This window comes from Colletes latitarsis, chromosome 4 (genome assembly GCF_051014445.1).
Source record: "Colletes latitarsis isolate SP2378_abdomen chromosome 4, iyColLati1, whole genome shotgun sequence".
Classification (NCBI taxonomy): Eukaryota; Metazoa; Arthropoda; class Insecta; order Hymenoptera; family Colletidae; genus Colletes; species Colletes latitarsis.
In genome coordinates, this window is record NC_135137.1 from 17,181,545 (window position 1) to 17,202,859 (window position 21,315).

General features: G+C 15.0%; 1 long non-coding RNA gene and 2 pseudogenes across 1 annotated transcript; 2 read left to right on the forward strand and 1 right to left on the reverse strand.

Annotated features, from left to right (window-relative positions):
• Window positions 1-8,527: 8,527 nt before the first annotated feature.
• Window positions 8,528-9,187, reverse strand: LOC143341167 (cytochrome c oxidase subunit 2-like; annotated as a pseudogene).
• Window positions 9,188-9,339: 152 nt separating this feature from the next.
• Window positions 9,340-20,217, forward strand: LOC143340805 (uncharacterized). The gene is made up of 2 exons (XR_013079508.1): window positions 9,340-9,491; window positions 20,022-20,217. It is a non-coding gene; the product is annotated as an uncharacterized LOC143340805 (long non-coding RNA).
• A 90-nt stretch (window positions 20,218-20,307) lies between these two features.
• On the forward strand, window positions 20,308-21,036 carry LOC143341168 (cytochrome c oxidase subunit 2 pseudogene; annotated as a pseudogene).
• Window positions 21,037-21,315: the final 279 nt, after the last annotated feature.

A 21,315-nucleotide genomic window follows, 5' to 3' on the forward strand; every position in this document is an offset into this window, starting at 1 on the left:
AATTTACTATAATTTTTATAGCTGAATATTTAAGAATTAGATTTGCAAGAATAATTTTAAGTATTATATTTTTTGGATTTGATATATATTCAATTAAATTTTTATTAACTTATTATTTTCATTTATTATTAATTATTTGAATACGTGGAGTTTTACCTCGTATTCGATATGATGAATTAATATATTTATGTTGAAAAACTTTTTTACCTATAACTTTAATATATTTATTTTTTATTTTTATATTTAAACAATTTTCTAATATTATATTATAAATTAAAATATTAAGTAAATTTTTAATTTATAATTTAATAAATTTATATAAATATAATTATTATAAAATTTAAGTTTATAGAAGTTTATAATATTCTATCTTATATTTTCAAAATATATGCTTAATTCAAGCTCATAAACTTAAAATTTTATATTTATTTTATTTAAAATTTTAATATAATAATATTATCTCAAAATTTATTAAATATTGAATTTAATAAAAAATATGAGAAATATAATAATGAAAATAATTGTCTTAAATTAGTGTAAGGATATTCAATTAATTGACTACCTAATCAAGTTAATAAAATAAATACATTAACAAATATTCAAAATATAATTTTATTAATTGGATAAAATTTACTTGATTTAATATTATAATTATTAATAATTGGTAAAAAATATAAAATTAAAATTGATATAAATAATATTAATACTCCTCCTAATTTATTTGGAATAGCTCGTAAAATTGAATATGCAAATAAAAAATATCATTCTGGTTTAATATGTTCTGGAGTAATTATAGAATTTGCTATAATAAAATTATCTGGATCACTTAAATAATAAGGAATTTGTATAACAATAATAAAATTAATATATAAAATTAAAATAAATCCTATAATATCTTTAATAAAAAAATAAGGATAAAAAGGAATTTTATAGATATTACTATCTATACCTATTGGGTTATTTGATCCATTTAAATGTAAATAAAATAAATGTAAAATTACTATAAATATAATAATTAAAGGTAAAATAAAATGAAATGAATAAAAACGATTTAATGTTGCATTATTAATTGAAAATCCTCCTCAAATTCATTCAACAATATCTTGCCCAATATATGGTAATGCAGATAATAAATTTGTAATTACAGTTGCACCTCAAAAAGATATTTGTCCTCATGGTAATACATACCCTAAAAAAGCTGTAGCTATAGAAAGTAATAAAATTATAATTCCGATAAATCATACATTAATTGATTTAAATGAATGATAATAGATATTTCGTCCAATATGTATATATATACAAATAAAATATATTGAAGCTCCATTTATATGAATTAAACGAATTAATCAACCTTTATTAACATCTTTTATAATATGAATAACTCTTTCAAAAGCATAATTAATATTTGGGCAATAATGTAATGATAATAATAATCCTGAAATAATCTGAATTATTAAATATAATCCCAATAATGATCCAAAGTTTCATAAAATATTGATATTTAATGGAGTTGGTAAAATAATTAATGAATTATTAAAAATTTCAAGTAATAAATTAACTTTAAATAATTTAATGAATTTATTTTTCATTAATTAAATATAATAAGACTTTTTATATTATTAATTTTTAATTTTTCGTAATGATTTAAATTTAATTAATGATATTTTTATAATTAAATTTAAACAATAAATTAAATAAGTAATTGAAATAAAAATAAAAATACAATTAGGAAATTTATATAATAATTTAATTGAATAATTAATATTTTTAAATATGATTTTATTTATTATAAAATCAATTGAAATATAATTATAATATGTATAAATTATAATTAAAATTATAATAATATATATTAATAAAATTGAATAATATTCATAAGTAAATATAATTATTTTATAATTATTAATTAATCTAGTAAAATATATAAATATAATTATTAATCCTCCAATTATTGAAATAAAAATTATATAACTATATATATTTATATTTATATCTAAATTAATTAATAATAATATATTTATAATATAAAAAACTAAAATTATTATAAATATTAATGGATGTAAATTAATTTTTATTATTGAAAATGTAATTAATATAATTATATTTGAAACAATAATTAATTTAATTAAAATTATTATTTTTGGTATTATTATTATCATTTTAAAATTAAAATTATTATTTATAAATTAACAAAAAATAGTTTATTTAAAATATTAATTTTGGGAATTAAAGATAAAATATTCTTTTTTTTTTGAAAATTAAAATTGTTTTAAATAAATATTATTTTTTTTAATTTACAAAATTAATGTTTTTAAATAAACTATAAAACTTAATTTAATTTTAAATATTCAAAATAAATATATAAAATATGATTTTATTGGTGATATATTATTTAATTATCACTTTTTTTATTTAATATTATTTTTAGGAATAGTATTAATTTTTAAATTTAAAGATTCATTATTAATAATTTTAATTAGAATTGAATTTATAATCATATTAAATATTATAATAACTATTTATTTAAAAATTATAAATTTTGATGAATGATTATTTTTATTTTATATTGTATTTTCTATTTGTGAAAGAGTATTAGGTTTATCTTTAATTATTAATTTAATATATAAATATGGAAATCAAAATATTAGAATAATAAATTTAATATGGTAATAATAATTAAAATATTAAAATAATTAAATTTAATATGGTAATAATAATTTTATTTAATACATTTGCTTTAATTTATATATATAATTTTTATAAATATAAATTTATAATAAGAAATTTAATTAATATAATATTAATTATATTAATTATAAATTATGATTTATTTATTGAATGAAATAAATATAGATTTAATTTTAGATTAAATAATTATTCTTTTATAATGATTATTTTAAGATTATGGATTTTTAGTATTATTATTATATCATTAAGATTAAAAATAATTAATTTTAATTTATTTATTAATTTTTTATTAATTTTATTAATTAATTTAATTTTATTTTTTATATCTAATAATGTTTTAATATTCTATTTTTTCTTTGAAGTTAGATTAATTTTAATATTTTTAATAATTATTTATTGAGGAATAGGTGAAATACGAATTTTAGCAAGAATATATTTAATATTTTATACTTTATTTTTTTCTTTACCATTTTTATTATTTTTATTTTTAATAATTTTAAATAAAAATTATATTATATTTAATATAATAGAAATAGAATTATTTATTTGTAATAATTATCTATTTATATTTATAATTTTATCTTTTTTAGTTAAAATTCCAATTTTTGGTATACATAATTGATTATTAAAAGCTCATGTAGAAGCTCCTGTATATTGTTCAATAATTTTAGCTTCTATTATATTAAAATTAGGAACATATGGATTATTACGATTTATTTTAATTTTTTATAATAATTTAATATTTATTAAAATTTATATTATAATTATTAGTATAATTGGGGGTATTATTTTAAGAATTTTATGTTTACGTCAGATTGATATAAAAATTTTAGTTGCATATTCTTCAGTAGTTCATATAAGTATTTTAATTAGTAGATTAATAACTTTAAAAAATTTAAGTTTATATAGATGTTATTTAACAATAATTTCTCATGGTTTATGTTCATCAGGATTATTTTATATAGTAAATTTATTTTATAAAGAAACAAATAGTCGATTAATAATTATTAATAAAGGTATTATAAATATTACTTCAAAAATATCATTATTATGATTTTTATTATGTTCTTCTAATATATCTGCTCCTTTATCATTAAATTTAATTAGAGAAATTTTTACTACAATAATTTTATATAATTGATGTAATTCATTAATTTTTATATTAATATTAATTAGATTTTTAAGATTTATTTATTCTTTATATTTATTTAGATATATAAATCATGGAAAAATAAATTTTTATTTAAAAATTAAAAATTTTAAATTTTTAGAATTTTTAGTAATTATTTTACATTGATTACCTTTAAATTTTATATTTTTAAATTTAGATTTATTTATATAATTTAATTGTAATAAAAATATTTATTTAAATTTAAGTTAATATATATATATATATATATATATTAATATATATAAATAAAAATCAATTTAAATAGTTTAAATAAAAATATTGAATTGTGGATTCAATGATGTATAAAAATACTTTAAATTATATTATTAATAATTATTTATAGTTTATTTATATTAATTTTAAGTTTTATATTAATAATTATAGGAATATATTTTTATATATTTAAATTTAATATATATATTGAATGATTAATATTAAATTTTAATAGAATAAAAATTGAATTTTTAATTTTTTTAGATTATATAAGATTAATTTTTTTAAGAATTGTAATATTAATTTCTTCTATAGTAATATTATATAGAATTGAATATATAAAATCAGAAATTTTTATTAAACGATTTATTTATTTAGTAATATTATTTGTAATTTCAATATGTTTAATAATTTTAAGTCCAAATATTTTTAGAATTATATTAGGTTGAGATGGTTTAGGATTAATTTCTTATTGTTTAATTATTTTTTATCAAAATTATAATTCATATAATTCAGGATTCTTGACAATTTTATGTAATCGAATTGGAGATGTTAGATTATTATTAATAATTTGTATATTTATAAATTTAGGTTCTTGAAATGGTTTAATTTACAATAATAATTTTTATAATAATATATTAAATTTTATATTAATTTTAACAGCTATAACTAAAAGTGCTCAAATACCTTTTTCTTTATGATTACCTGCTGCTATAACAGCTCCCACTCCAGTTTCTTCATTAGTTCATTCATCAACATTAGTTACTGCAGGTGTATATTTATTAATTCGGTATAATAAATTATTTATAATAGATATAAATATTAATATATACATATTATATATTTCTTTAATAACAACTTTTATAGCAAGATTAATAGCTAATTTTGAATATGATTTAAAAAAAATTATTGCTTTATCAACATTAAGACAATTAGGTTTAATAATATTAACTTTAAGTATTAATTATTATGAGTTAGCATTTTTTCATATAATTATTCACGCTTTATTTAAATCATTAATATTTTTATGTGCTGGTGATTTTATTCATTTAATAAATAATAATCAAGATATTCGTAAATATGGAAATATACTAATAATTACACCAATAAAAAGATTAATTATAATTTTAAGTTTAATTATATTAATAGGATTTCCATTTTTATCTGGATTTTATTCAAAAGATTTAATTATTGAAATATTTATAAATAAAAAATTAAATTATATTTTTTATTTAATTTTTATTGTTTCGATAATATTAACAATTAGATATAGAATTCGAATAATCTTATGATTAATATTTTTTAATAATAATTTTATTCCTATAATTTATTTTAAAGAAAATAAACTAATAATTTTTTGTATAATAATATTATTAATATTATCTTTTTTTTTTGATATAATATATTTAAATTAATTTATATTAAATACTTATTTAATATATATATATTAGATAAAATAATAATTTAAAATTTTTATATTTATGGATTTTGAATTAGTTTATTAATATATAATTTTAATATATATTTATTTAAAAATTTAATAAATTTTATTATAACAATATTTTTTTCTATATATATATTTAAATATAGATATAAAAATTTATTTAATATTATATATAAATATGAAATTTTAATGGAAAAAGGATGATTTGAAAGATTTATTGGTATATATATATTAAAATTAATATATATATTTAATATATTTAATAATAAATATATATTTAATAAATTAGAATTTATTGTTATTATAAATTTTTATACTATTATATTATTATTATTTATTTGAATTTTATAAATTATTTAAATAGCTTAAATATAAAAGTATAATATTGAAAATATTAAGATAAATAAATTTTTTAAATAGAAATATTAATGAATAATCATTAATTTTTAAGTTAGAAGCTTAAATTATTATATTTCAAATTTATATAATTTAAACAAAATATTATATTTTCAATATAAAAATAATATAAATTAATTTTATTTATAAATAATTATATAAAAATTAATAATTTAATTGGAACATCTAATTCAATTAAATTATTAACAATAATTTACCTCTAATTTTTTGGTTTCAATTAAATTTAGATATTAATAATTTATTTATTAAATTTTTAAATGCAATTTAAATGTTATAATTAACTAATATCCAAATTAAAAATTATATAAAGTAAAAATTTACATTTAATTTCGAATTAAAAATTTGATTATTAAAATTAATCTATATAATAAATTAATTTAATCAATTTAAATAACCTAAGTATCATTCTATTAATAAACCAATAATTAATATTAATAAAAAATATATAAATATAATTATTGAAATTAAAGATATAAATTCTTTTATTACAAAAACTAAAGGTAAAATTAATATAATTTCAACATCAAAAATTAAAAAAATTAATGAAATTAAAAAAAAATTATTAGAAAATGGTAATCGTCTATTAGATAAAGGATCAAATCCACATTCAATTGGTAAAATTTTTTCTCGATTTTTTTTATACCTTATTTTAAAATATAAATTTATAAATGTTAATAATAAACAAATAAATATAATAATAAATAATATAAATATATAATTAAAAATTATATATATTATTATTAATAAATTTTTTAATTGGAAATTAATTGTAATAATTTTTATACTATATATATATATATTAATTAATTTAATATATTCATCAATAAATAAATATATAAACAAATAATCAAATAATATCTACAAAATGTCAATATCAAGATGAAGCTTCAAAATGAAAATGATGAATTTTAGAAAAATGATTAATTGATATACGAAATAAACATGTTATTAAAAATAAAATACCAATAATTACATGTGTTCCATGAAATCCTGTCAATAAATAAAAAATAGATCCAAAAATTCTATCATTAATACAAAATTTTGATTCATTATATTCTAAATATTGTAACAATGAAAAATGAATTCCTAATAAAATTGTACATAATAATCAAAATTTTCTATATCTTAATTTATTATTTAATAATAAATTATGTCTTAAAGTAATTATAAATCCAGATGAAATTAAAATAATTGAATTTAATAATGGAATATCATAAGGATTAAATATTAAAATATTTTTAGGAGGTCATAAATTACCAATTTCAATATTAGGAGAAATACATCTATGAAAATAAGTTCAAAATATTGAAATAAAAAAAAATAATTCTGAAATAATAAACAAAATTATTCTAAATTTTATTATTATTATTACTTTTAATGTATGAAATCCTTGATAAGTTCTTTCACGAATAATATCTCGTCATCATTGAAATATTATTATTATTAAAATTAATATATTTGATAATATAAAAAATAATTTATTTAATATAAATCAATTTAATAATCTTATTAATAAATTTATTAAAGATAAAGAAGTTATTAAAGGTCATGGTCTTAATGTAACTAAATGAAAAGGATGATTTGAATTTATCATTTTAATATTTAATTAGATTCATTAAAATATAATAAACTTAAAATTGAAAATACATATGATTGAATTATAGAAACTGAAATTTCTAAAATAAATAATATATTTTGTATAATAATAATTAAAGGTAAAAATAATAATATTAAATTATTTATTGATGATCCTATTAAAGATAATAATAAATGACCTGCTAATATATTAGCAGTTAATCGAATAGATAATGTTCATGGACGAATAATATTTCTAATTAATTCAATTAATACTATAAAATTTATTAAAAATATAGGAGTATTCAATGGAACTAAATGAATTAATATATAATTTAAATTTATACTTCATCCAAATAATATAAATCTTAATCATAAAGTTAAAGATAAAGATAAATTAATATTTAAATGACTTGTTGGTGTAAAATTATAGGGGAATAACCCTAATAAATTTATAAATAAAATTATTATTATTAAACTAATAAAAATAATAATATTAGATATATATTTAAATATTACTAATAATTTAAATTCATTAAAAATTAAATTAATTAATAATATAAATATTATTTGATAACGTGATAATTTAATTCAATATATTAATGGAATTAATATTAATACTATTATAATTATAATTCAATTTATTGATATATATATATTTGTTGAAGGATCAAAAATAGAAAATAAATTTGTTACCATTTATATATATAAATTAATAAATATATCTTATAAAATTTAATTTTTATAATTTTATTATAATTTATAAAATAAATTATAATTAAAATAATAAAAATTATAATTAATCTATAAATATACAAATTTAATCAATTTATTGGTATTATTTGTGGGATAAAAAAATTTTCATTAGAAGTAATTGTTAAATACTATTATTTGGTTTAAGAGACCAATTCTTACATTTCAGACATCTAATGAAAAAAATATTGATTATATATTATTCAATAACTTTAAAATGACATTTTAATATTATTATTTAACTAATTTTTTATAATAATATATAATTAATTATTTATATTAATTCAATTTATAAAATTTAAACAATTAGTTCTTTCTAATACAATTGGTATAAATCTATGATTAGCACCACAAATTTCTGAACATTGTCCAAAAAATAAACCTGATCGTATTGAGATTAAAGTTATTTGATTAATACGTCCTGGAATTGAATCTATTTTTATTCCTAATGATGGAATTGTTCAAGAATGAATAACATCTAATGATGTAGTTAATAAACGAATAGGAATATTATAAGGAATAATTAATCGATTATCAACATCTAATAAACGAAATAAATCCAATTTATCTAAATCCTTAATTATATAAGAATCAAAATTAAAATTTTTAAATTCAGGATATTCATAACTTCAGTATCATTGATGTCCAATAGCTTTAATTGTAAAAAAAATAGGATTTCATATTTCATCAATAAAATATAATGTTTTTAATGAAGGGAAAGCAATAATTATTAAAATTAATATAGGTAAAATTGTTCATACAATTTCAATTAAATGATGCTTTAATAAATATCGATTTATAAATTCATTAGTTATAATATCTAATATAATTAATAATGTAAATGTAATAATTATAACTATTATAATTATAGTAATATTATAAAATAAATTTAAATTATTAGAAAATGGTGAACTTGGATCTTGGAAAGAAAATATTTTTCAATGTGAAATTATTAATAAAAAATTATTATTTTTATTTAAGAATCTTAAGTTCATTGCACTTATCTGCCATATTAATTATTAATAAATATTTTTACTTTTTTTTTATAATTATAAAATTATTTATAATATATAAATTTTATTTATTCTTTTTATTATATATAATTTTAATAATAAAAGGTAATTCATTAAATGAATGATCTAAAGGAGGATAATTTTGTAATCATTCTAAAGAACATTGATAAAATTTAAAAATAATTAATCGTTTAGCAATTAATCTTTCTATAATAATGTAAATTAATAAAATTAATCTATTTAATGAAATCAAAGATCCTAAAGAAGATAATAAATTTCAACAATAATATGAATCAGGATAATCAGAATATCGTCGAGGTATTCCTATTAATCCTAAAAAATGTTGAGGAAAAAAAGTTAAATTTACTCCAATAAATATTAATAAAAATTGAATAATTAATCATTTTTTATTTAAAATTAAACCAGTAAAAATTGGGTATCAATAAATAAATCTTGCAATAATAGAAAATACTGCTCCTATAGATAATACATAATGAAAATGTGCTACTACATAATATGTATCATGTAAAATAATATCAATAGATGAATTAGATAATATAATTCCAGTTAATCCCCCTATTGTAAATAAAAAAATAAATCCTATTGATCATAAAATTGAAGGATTAATAATTAATTTAGATCCATAATATGTTGCTATTCATCTAAAAACTTTAATTCCAGTAGGAATAGCAATAATTATAGTTGCTGAAGTAAAATAAGCTCGTGTATCAACATCTAATCCAACTGTAAATATATGATGAGCTCATACAATAAATCCTAAAAATCCAATACCTAATATTGCATAAATTATTCCAATATTACCAAATGTTTCTTTTTTACCACTCTCATTAAAAATAATATGTGAAATTAATCCAAATCCAGGTAAAATTAAAATATAAACTTCAGGATGACCAAAAAATCAAAATAAATGTTGATAAAGTACAGGATCTCCTCCACCTGAAGGATCAAAAAATGAAGTATTTAAATTACGATCAGTTAATAATATTGTAATTGCACCAGCTAATACAGGTAAAGATAATAATAATAAAATTGTTGTAATAAAAACAGATCATGAAAATAAAGATAATTGATCATAATTTAAATTATAATTTTTTATTATTAAAATTGTTACAATAAAATTTATTGATCCTATAATAGATGAAATACCTGCAATATGTAAAGAAAAAATAGTTAAATCAACAGATAAAGAAGAATGGTATATTAATGAAGATAATGGTGGATAAATAGTTCATCCTGTCCCTCTTCCTCTATATAAAATATTACTTATTAATAATAAAATTAATGAAGGAGGTAATAATCAAAATCTTATATTATTTATTCGTGGAAATGCTATATCTGGTGCACCAATTATTAACGGGATTAATCAATTTCCAAATCCTCCAATTAAAAAAGGTATTACTATAAAAAAAATTATAATAAAAGCATGAGAAGTAACAATAGAATTATAAATTTGATCATTATTAATTCATATACCAGGTGAACTTAATTCCATACGAATAATTATTCTTAATGAAGAACCAATTATTCCAGTTCATATAGCAAAAATAAAATATAGTATACCAATATTCTTATGATTTGTTGAATAAAATCATTTAAGGATATAATAAATATTTATTAAAATTTACAATTATATTACATTTTTAAATTTGAAATTTAATAGTTTATTTTAACTTAAAATTTTATATTTATATTTAATATTAAAATTAAATTATTAATAATTCATAAAATTAATAAATTTAAATAATATTGTGTCTGAAAAAGAAGTAAATTGTAAATTTATTTATAAAGATAAAAATTCTTTCTATATTAAAAATTATTATTTATTTTTAATTAAATTTTTATAAGTTAAAATAAACTATTAAATTGCAAATTTAAAAATATTAAAAATTTAATTAAAAATTTATTAAATTTCAATATATAAATATAATATACATATAAATATAATTATAAATAAAATTAATAATAATCATTTAGGAATAATTGTATTAATTATAATCTTATAAGAATAAGATTTAATTTTTGAATTTAAATAATGATTAAATAAAAATAAATTTAAATAAGTTCATGTTATTAAAGTTCTAGAAATTAATATAGGAATTAATACAACCATTAAATTTTCATGATTTATAATTAAACTTTCTAATAATATCCATTTTATTAAAAATGTTAATATTGGGGGAAATCTAGAATATATAATTATTAAAAATATTATTAATATTTTTAATGATTTACTTAAATTTAAATTATAAACATCAAATTTATTATCAATATTTAATATACCTAATAATCGAAATAATAATAATGACATTAAAATGTATAAAATTATATAAATAATAAATAATTTTATAGATATCATTATTAATAATAATAATAAACATGTATGAATTATTGAAGAATAAATTATAATATATTTTAAAGAATTAGTATTTAAAACTAAAATTCTAGAATATAATAAATTAAAAATAATAAATCCAATTATATATTCATCTAATTTTAATATTAAATGTATTAAATAAATAGGTTGAATTTTTAAAATAGTAGAAAAAATAAATAAATTTATTCAATTTATATTTTTTGAAGATATTAAAAATCAAAAATTTATAGGGTATAAACCTATTTTTATATATAATAAAAAATAAACAATACTAATATATAAATTATCTATTTGTTCTAATTTAATAATATTCTTTATAATAATACTAAAATATAATAATAAAGAAGTAATTATAGAAACTATAAAAAAAAAAATTGCAGAATTAATATCTTTTTCAATAATTAAAATATAAATTATAGTAAAAGTTACAATTTCTATTAATATTCAAACAATAATATAATTATTAAATAATAAAGATAAAATTCTTAAAAAAAAAATAAAAAAAATTAATAATTTTAATTTAATATCATATTTTAAAGTTATTTTAATATAAAATTAAATAAATTTTTTATTTAATTCACAATAATTAATAATTTTAATTTAAATTTTTAATAAAATATAATAATAAAAATTCAATTTATATAAATATTTCATCAAAATATTCCTTTTTCAGGCATATTACTAAAATTTTAAAAAATTATATTTTAGTGTTTAAGCACATAAAACTTTGAATTTTATAGAATTAATTAAATTAATAAATATATATATATATATATTAATTATATAATATTTATTATTTTAATTATTATATAAAAGACATCTAAAACCTATATTTAGGGTATGAACCTAATAACTTTATTTATTTAGTTTATTTATATTAACTTATTTATTTAATTTATTTATATTAACTTATTTATTTAGTTTATTTATATTAAATATTAAATTGAATGATTTAATTTCATTATTAAGTAAATTTTTTTTGTACATACTAGTAATTTCACGATAATTTTACTATACCTCTGATAATTAAATATTCACTCAATTTCAATGATCAGATGAAATTGGATGATTTAATTTCATTATTAAGTAAATTTTTTTTGTACATACTAGTAATTTCACGATAATTTTACTATACCTCTGATAATTAAATATTCACTCAATTTCAATGATCAGATGAAATTGAATGATTTAATTTCATTATTAAGTAAATTTTTTTTGTACATACTAGTAATTTAACGATAATTTTACTATACCTCTGATAATTAAATATTCACTCAATTTCAATGATCAGATGAAATTGAATGATTTAATTTCATTATTAAGTAAATTTTTTTTGTACATACTAGTAATTTCACGATAATTTTACTATACCTCTGATAATTAAATATTCACTCAATTTCAATGATCAGATGAAATTGAATGATTTAATTTCATTATTAAGTAATTTTTTTTTATACATACTAGTAATTTCACGATAATTTTACTATACCTCTGATAATTAAATATTCACTCAATTTTAATGATCAGATGAAATTGAATGATTTAATTTCATTATTAAGTAAATTTTTTTTATACATACTAGTAATTTCACGATAATTTTACTATACCTCTGATAATTAAATATTCACTCAATTTCAATGATCAGATGAAATTGAATGATTTAATTTCATTATTAAGTAAATTTTTTTTGTACATACTAGTAATTTCACGATAATTTTACTATATCTCTGATAATTAAATATTCACTCAATTTCAATGATCAGATGAAATTGAATGATTTAATTTCATTATTAAATAAATTTTTTTTGTACATACTAGTAATTTCACGATAATTTTACTATACCTCTGATAATTAAATATTCACTCAATTTCAATGATCAGGTGAAATTGAATGATTTAATTTCATTATTAAGTAAATTTTTTTTGTACATACTAGTAATTTCACGATAATTTTACTATACACCTAATAATTAAATATTCACTCAATTTCAATGATCAGATGAAATTGAACGATTTAATTTCATTATTAAGTAAATTTTTTTTGTACATACTAGTAATTTCACGATAATTTTACTATACCTCTGATAATTAAATATTCACTCAATTTCAATGATCAGATGAAATTGAATGATTTAATTTCATTATTAAGTAAATTTTTTTTGTACATACTAGTAATTTCACGATAATTTTACTATATCTCTGATAATTAAATATTCACTCAATTTTAATGATCAGATGAAATTGAATGATTTAATTTCATTATTAAATAAATTTTTTTTATACATACTAGTAATTTCACGATAATTTTACTATACCTCTGATAATTAAATATTCACTCAATTTCAATTAAATTATTATATTTCAAATTTATATAATTTAAACAAAATATTATATTTTCAATATAAAAATAATATAAATTAATTTTATTTATAAATAATTATATAAAAATTAATAATTTAATAGGAACATCTAATTCAATTAAATTATTAACAATAATTTACCTCTAATTTTTTGGTTTCAATTAAATTTAGATATTAATAATTTATTTATTAAATTTTTAAATGCAATTTAAATGTTATAATTAACTAATATCCAAATTAAAAATTATATAAAGTAAAAATTTACATTTAATTTCGAATTAAAAATTTGATTATTAAAATTAATCTATATAATAAATTAATTTAATCAATTTAAATAACCTAAATATCATTCTATTAATAAACCAATAATTCATATTAATAAAAAATATATAAATATAATTATTGAAATTAAAGATATAAATTCTTTTATTACAAATACTAAAGGTAAAATTAATATAATTTCAACATCAAAAATTAAAAAAATTAATGAAATTAAAAAAAAATTATTAGAAAATGGTAATCGTCTATTAGATAAAGGGTTTATCGTGAAATTACTAGTATGTACAAAAAAAATTTACTTAATAATGAAATTAAATCGTTCAATTTCATCTGATCATTGAAATTGAGTGAATATTTAATTATTAGATGTATAGTAAAATTATCGTGAAATTACTAGTATGTACAAAAAAATTTACTTAATAATGAAATTAAATCGTTCAATTTCATCTGATCATTGAAATTGAGTGAATATTTAATTATTAGGTATATAGTAAAATTATCGTGAAATTACTAGTATGTACAAAAAAAATTTACTTAATAATGAAATTAAATCGTTCAATTTCATCTGATCATTGAAATTGAGTGAATATTTAATTATTAGGTGTATAGTAAAATTATCGTGAAATTACTAGTATGTACAAAAAAAATTTACTTAATAATGAAATTAAATCGTTCAATTTCATCTGATCATTGAAATTGAGTGAATATTTAATTATTAGGTGTATAGTAAAATTATCGTGAAATTACTAGTATGTACAAAAAAAATTTACTTAATAATGAAATTAAATCGTTCAATTTCATCTGATCATTGAAATTGAGTGAATATTTAATTATTAGGTGTATAGTAAAATTGTCGTGAAATTACTAGTATGTACAAAAAAAATTTACTTAATAATGAAATTAAATCGGTCAATTTCATCTGATCATTGAAATTGAGTGAATATTTAATTATTAGGTGTATAGTAAAATTATCGTGAAATTACTAGTATGTACAAAACAAATTTACTTAATAATGAAATTAAATCGTTCAATTTCATCTGATCATTGAAATTGAGTGAATATTTAATTATTAGATGTATAGTAAAATTATCGTGAAATTACTAGTATGTACAAAAAAAATTTACTTAATAATGAAATTAATTCGTTCAATTTCATCTGATCATTGAAATTGAGTGAATATTTAATTATTAGGTGTATAGTAAAATTATCGTGAAATTACTAGTATGTACAAAAAAAATTTACTTAATAATGAAATTAAATCGTTCAATTTCATCTGATCATTGAAATTGAGTGAATATTTAATTATTAGGTGTATAGTAAAATTATCGTGAAATTACTAGTATGTACAAAAAAAATTTACTTAATAATGAAATTAAATCGGTCAATTTCATCTGATCATTGAAATTGAGTGAATATTTAATTATTAGGTGTATAGTAAAATTATCGTGAAATTACTAGTATGTACAAAAAAAATTTACTTAGTAATGAAATTAAATCGTTCAATTTCATCTGATCATTGAAATTGAGTGAATATTTAATTATTAGGTGTATAGTAAAATTATCGTGAAATTACTAGTATGTACAAAAAAAATTTACTTAATAATGAAATTAAATCGTTCAATTTCATCTGATCATTGAAATTGAGTGAATATTTAATTATTAGGTGTATAGTAAAATTATCGTGAAATTACTAGTATGTACAAAAAAAATTTACTTAATAATGAAATTAAATCGTTCAATTTCATCTGATCATTGAAATTGAGTGAATATTTAATTATTAGGTGTATAGTAAAATTATCGTGAAATTACATGTATGTACAAAAAAAATTTACTTAATAATGAAATTAAATCGTTCAATTTCATCTGATCATTGAAATTGAGTGAATATTTAATTATTAGGTGTATAGTAAAATTATCGTGAAATTACTTGTATGTACAAAAAAAATTTACTTAATAATGAAATTAAATCGTTCAATTTCATCTGATCATTGAAATTGAGTGAATATTTAATTATTAGGTGTATAGTAAAATTATCGTGAAATTACTAGTATGTACAAAAAAAATTAATTAATAATGAAATTAAATCGTTCAATTTCATCTGATCATTGAAATTGAGTGAATATTTAATTATTAGGTGTATAGTAAAATTATCGTGAAATTACTAGTATGTACAAAAAAAATTTACTTAATAATGAAATTAAATCGTTCAATTTCATCTGATCATTGAAATTGAGTGAATATTTCATTATTAGATGTATAGTAAAATTATCGTGAAATTACTAGTATGTACAAAAAAAATTTACTTAATAATGAAATTAAATCGTTCAATTTCATCTGATCATTGAAATTGAGTGAATATTTAATTATTAGGTGTATAGTAAAATTATCGTGAAATTACTAGTATGTACAAAAAAAATTTACTTAATAATGAAATTAAATCGTTCAATTTCATCTGATCATTGAAATTGAGTGAATATTTAATTATTAGGTGTATAGTAAAATTATCGTGAAATTACTAGTATGTACAAAAAAAATTTACTTAATAATGAAATTAAATCGTTCAATTTCATCTGATCATTGAAATTGAGTGAATATTTAATTATTTGGTGTATAGTAAAATTATCGTGAAATTACTAGTATGTACAAAAAAAATTTACTTAATAATGAAATTAAATTGTTCAATTTTTTTATTTATTATATAAATAAACTAAATAAAGAAAGTTATTAGGTTCATACCCTAAATATAGATTTTAAATGTCTTTTATATAATAAGTAAAAAATAATAAATATTATAGTATTAAATATTATATAATTAATATATTTATTAATTTAATTAATTCTATAAAATTCAAAATTTTATGTGCTTAAACACTAAAATATAATTTTTTAAAATTTTAGTAATATGCCTGAAAAAGGAATATTTTGATGAAATATTTATATAAATTGAATTTTTATTATTATATTTTATTTTATATTTTATTAAAAATTTAAATTAAAATTATTAATTATTGAATTTAATAAAAAAATTTATTTAATTTTATATTAAAATAATTTTAAAATATGATATTAAATTTAAATTAATAATTTCTTTTATTTTTTTTTAAAGTTTTTTATCTTTATTATTTAATAATTATATTATTGTTTGAATATTAATAGAAATTGTAACTTTTACTATAATTTATATTTTAATTATTGAAAAAGATAAAAATTCTGCAATTTTTTTTTTTATAATTTCTATAATTACTTCTTTATTATTATATTTTAGTATAATTATAAATAATATTATTAAAGTAGAACAAATAATTAATTTACAAAATGCTATTGTTTATTTTTTATTATATATAAAATTAGGTTTATATACTATAAATTTTTGATTTATAATAGCTTCAAAAAATATAGATTGAATAAATTTATTTATTTTTTCTACTGTTTTAAAAATTCAACCTATTTATTTAATACATTTAATATTAAAATTAGATGATCATATAATTGGATTTATTATTTTTAATTTAATATATTCTAGAATTTTAGTTTTAAATACTAATTCTTTAAAATATATTATAATTTATTCTTCAATAATTCAAACATGTTTATTATTATTAATAATAATAATATCTATAAAAATATTTATTGTTTATATAATTTTATATATTTTAATATCATTATTATTATTTCGATTATTAGGTATATTAAATATTAATAATAAATTTGATGTTTATAATTTAAATTTAAGTAAATCATTAAAAATATTAATAATATTTTTAATAATTATATATTCTAGATTTCCTCCAATATTGACATTTTTAATAAAATGAATATTATTAGAAAATTTAATTATTAATTATAATAATTTAATAGTTTTATTAATTATTATATTAATTTCTAGTACTTTAATAACATGAAATTATTTAAATTTATTTTTATTTAATTATTATTTGAATTTAAAAATTAAATCTTATTCTTATAAAATTATAATTAATATAATTATTCCTAAATGAATATTATTAATTTTATTTATAATTATATTTATATTTATGTTATATTTATATGTTGATGTACTAAATTTTTAATTAAATTTTTAATATTTTTAAATTTGCAATTTAATAGTTTATTTTAACTTATAAAAATTTAATTAAAAATGAATTATAAATTTTTAATATAGAAAGAATTTTTATCTTTATAAATAAATTTACAATTTATTTCTTTTTCAGACACAATATTATTTAAATTTATTAATTTTATAAATTATTATAATTTAATATTAAATTTAAAATTTTAAGTTAAAATAAACTATTAAATTTCAAATTTAAAAATATAATATAATTATAAATTTTAATAAATATTTATTATATTTTTAAATGATTTTATTCAACAAATCATAAAAATATTGGTATACTATATTTTATTTTTGCTATATGAACTGGAATAATTGGTTCTTCATTAAGAATAATTATTCGTATGGAATTAAGTTCACCTGGTATATGAATTAATAATGATCAAATTTATAATTCTATTGTTACTTCTCATGCTTTTATTATAATTTTTTTTATAGTAATACCTTTTTTAATTGGAGGATTTGGAAATTGATTAATTCCATTGATAATTGGTGCACCAGATATAGCATTTCCACGAATAAATAATATAAGATTTTGATTACTACCTCCTTCATTAATTTTATTATTAATAAGTAATATTTTACATAGAGGAAGAGGTACAGGATGAACTATTTATCCACCATTGTCTTCATTAATATATCATTCTTCTTTATCTGTTGATTTAACAATTTTTTCTTTACATATTGCAGGTATTTCATCTATTATAGGGTCAATAAATTTTATTGTAACAATTTTAATAATAAAAAATTATAATTTAAATTATGATCAATTATCTTTATTTTCATGATCTGTTTTTATTACAACAATTTTATTATTATTATCTTTACCTGTATTAGCTGGTGCAATTACAATATTATTAACTGATCGTAATTTAAATACTTCATTTTTTGATCCTTCAGGTGGAGGAGATCCTGTACTTTATCAACATTTATTTTGATTTTTTGGTCATCCTGAAGTTTATATTTTAATTTTACCTGGATTTGGATTAATTTCACATATTATTTTTAATGAAAGTGGTAAAAAAGAAACATTTGGTAATATTGGAATAATTTATGCAATATTAGGTATTGGATTTTTAGGGTTTATTGTATGAGCTCATCAAATATTTACAGTTGGATTAGATGTTGATACACGAGCTTATTTTACTTCAGCAACTATAATTATTGCTATTCCTACTGGAATTAAAGTTTTTAGATGAATAGCAACATATTATGGATCTAAATTAATTATTAATCCTTCAATTTTATGATCAATAGGATTTATTTTTTTATTTACAATAGGGGGATTAACTGGAATTATATTATCTAATTCATCTATTGATATTATTTTACATGATACATATTATGTAGTAGCACATTTTCATTATGTATTATCTATAGGAGCAGTATTTTCTATTATTGCAAGATTTATTTATTGATATCCAATTTTTACTGGTTTAATTTTAAATAAAAAATGATTAATTATTCAATTTTTATTAATATTTATTGGAGTAAATATAACTTTTTTTCCTCAACATTTTTTAGGATTAATAGGTATACCTCGACGATATTCTGACTATCCTGATTCATATTATTGTTGAAATTTATTATCTTCTTTAGGATCTTTAATTTCATTGAATAGATTAATTTTATTAATTTATATTATTATAGAAAGATTAATTGCTAAACGATTAATTATTTTTAAATTTTATCAATGTTCTTTAGAATGATTACAAAATTATCCTCCTTTAGATCATTCATTTAATGAATTACCTTTTATTATTAAAATTATATATAATAAAAAGAATAAATAAAATTTATATATATATATATTATATAAATAACTTTATAATTATAAAAAAAGATTAAAGATATTTATTAATAATTAATATGGCAGATAAGTGCAATGAATTTAAGATTCTTAAATAAAAATAATAATTTTTTATTAATAATTTCACATTGAAAAATATTTTCTTTTCAAGATCCAAGTTCACCATTTTCTAATAATTTAAATTTATTTTATAATATTACTATAATTATAATAATTATAATTATTACATTTACATTATTAATTATATTAGATATTATAACTAATGAATTTATAAATCGATATTTATTAAAACATCATTTAATTGAAATTGTATGAACAATTTTACCTATTTTAATTTTAATAATTATTGCTTTCCCTTCCTTAAAAACATTATATTTTATTGATGAAATATGAAATCCTATTTTTTTTACAATTAAAGCTATTGGACATCAATGATATTGAAGTTATGAATATCCTGAATTTAAAAATTTCAATTTTGATTCTTATATAATTAAAGATTTAGATAAATTAGATTTATTTCGTTTATTAGATGTTGATAATCGATTAATTATTCCTTATAATATTCCTATTCGTTTACTAACTACATCATTAGATGTTATTCATTCTTGAACAATTCCATCATTAGGGATAAAAATAGATTCAATTCCAGGACGTATTAATCAAATAACTTTAATTTCAATACGATCAGGTTTATCTTTTGGACAATGTTCAGAAATTTATGGGGCTAATCATAGATTTATACCAATTGTATTAGAAAGAACTAATTGTATAAATTTTATAAATTGAATTAATATAAATAATTAATTAATAATATATTATAATAAAAAATTAGTTAAATAATAATATTAAAATGTCATTTTAAAGTTATTGAATAATATATAATCAATATTTTTTTCATTAGATGTCTGAAATGTAAGAATTGGTCTCTTAAACCAAATAATAGTATTTAACAATTACTTCTAATGAAAATTTCTTTATCCCACAAATAATACCAATAAATTGATTAAATTTGTATATTTATAGATTAATTATAATTTTTATTATTTTAATTATGCCCCCGCCTCCACCTCCAGGCCAACCTCA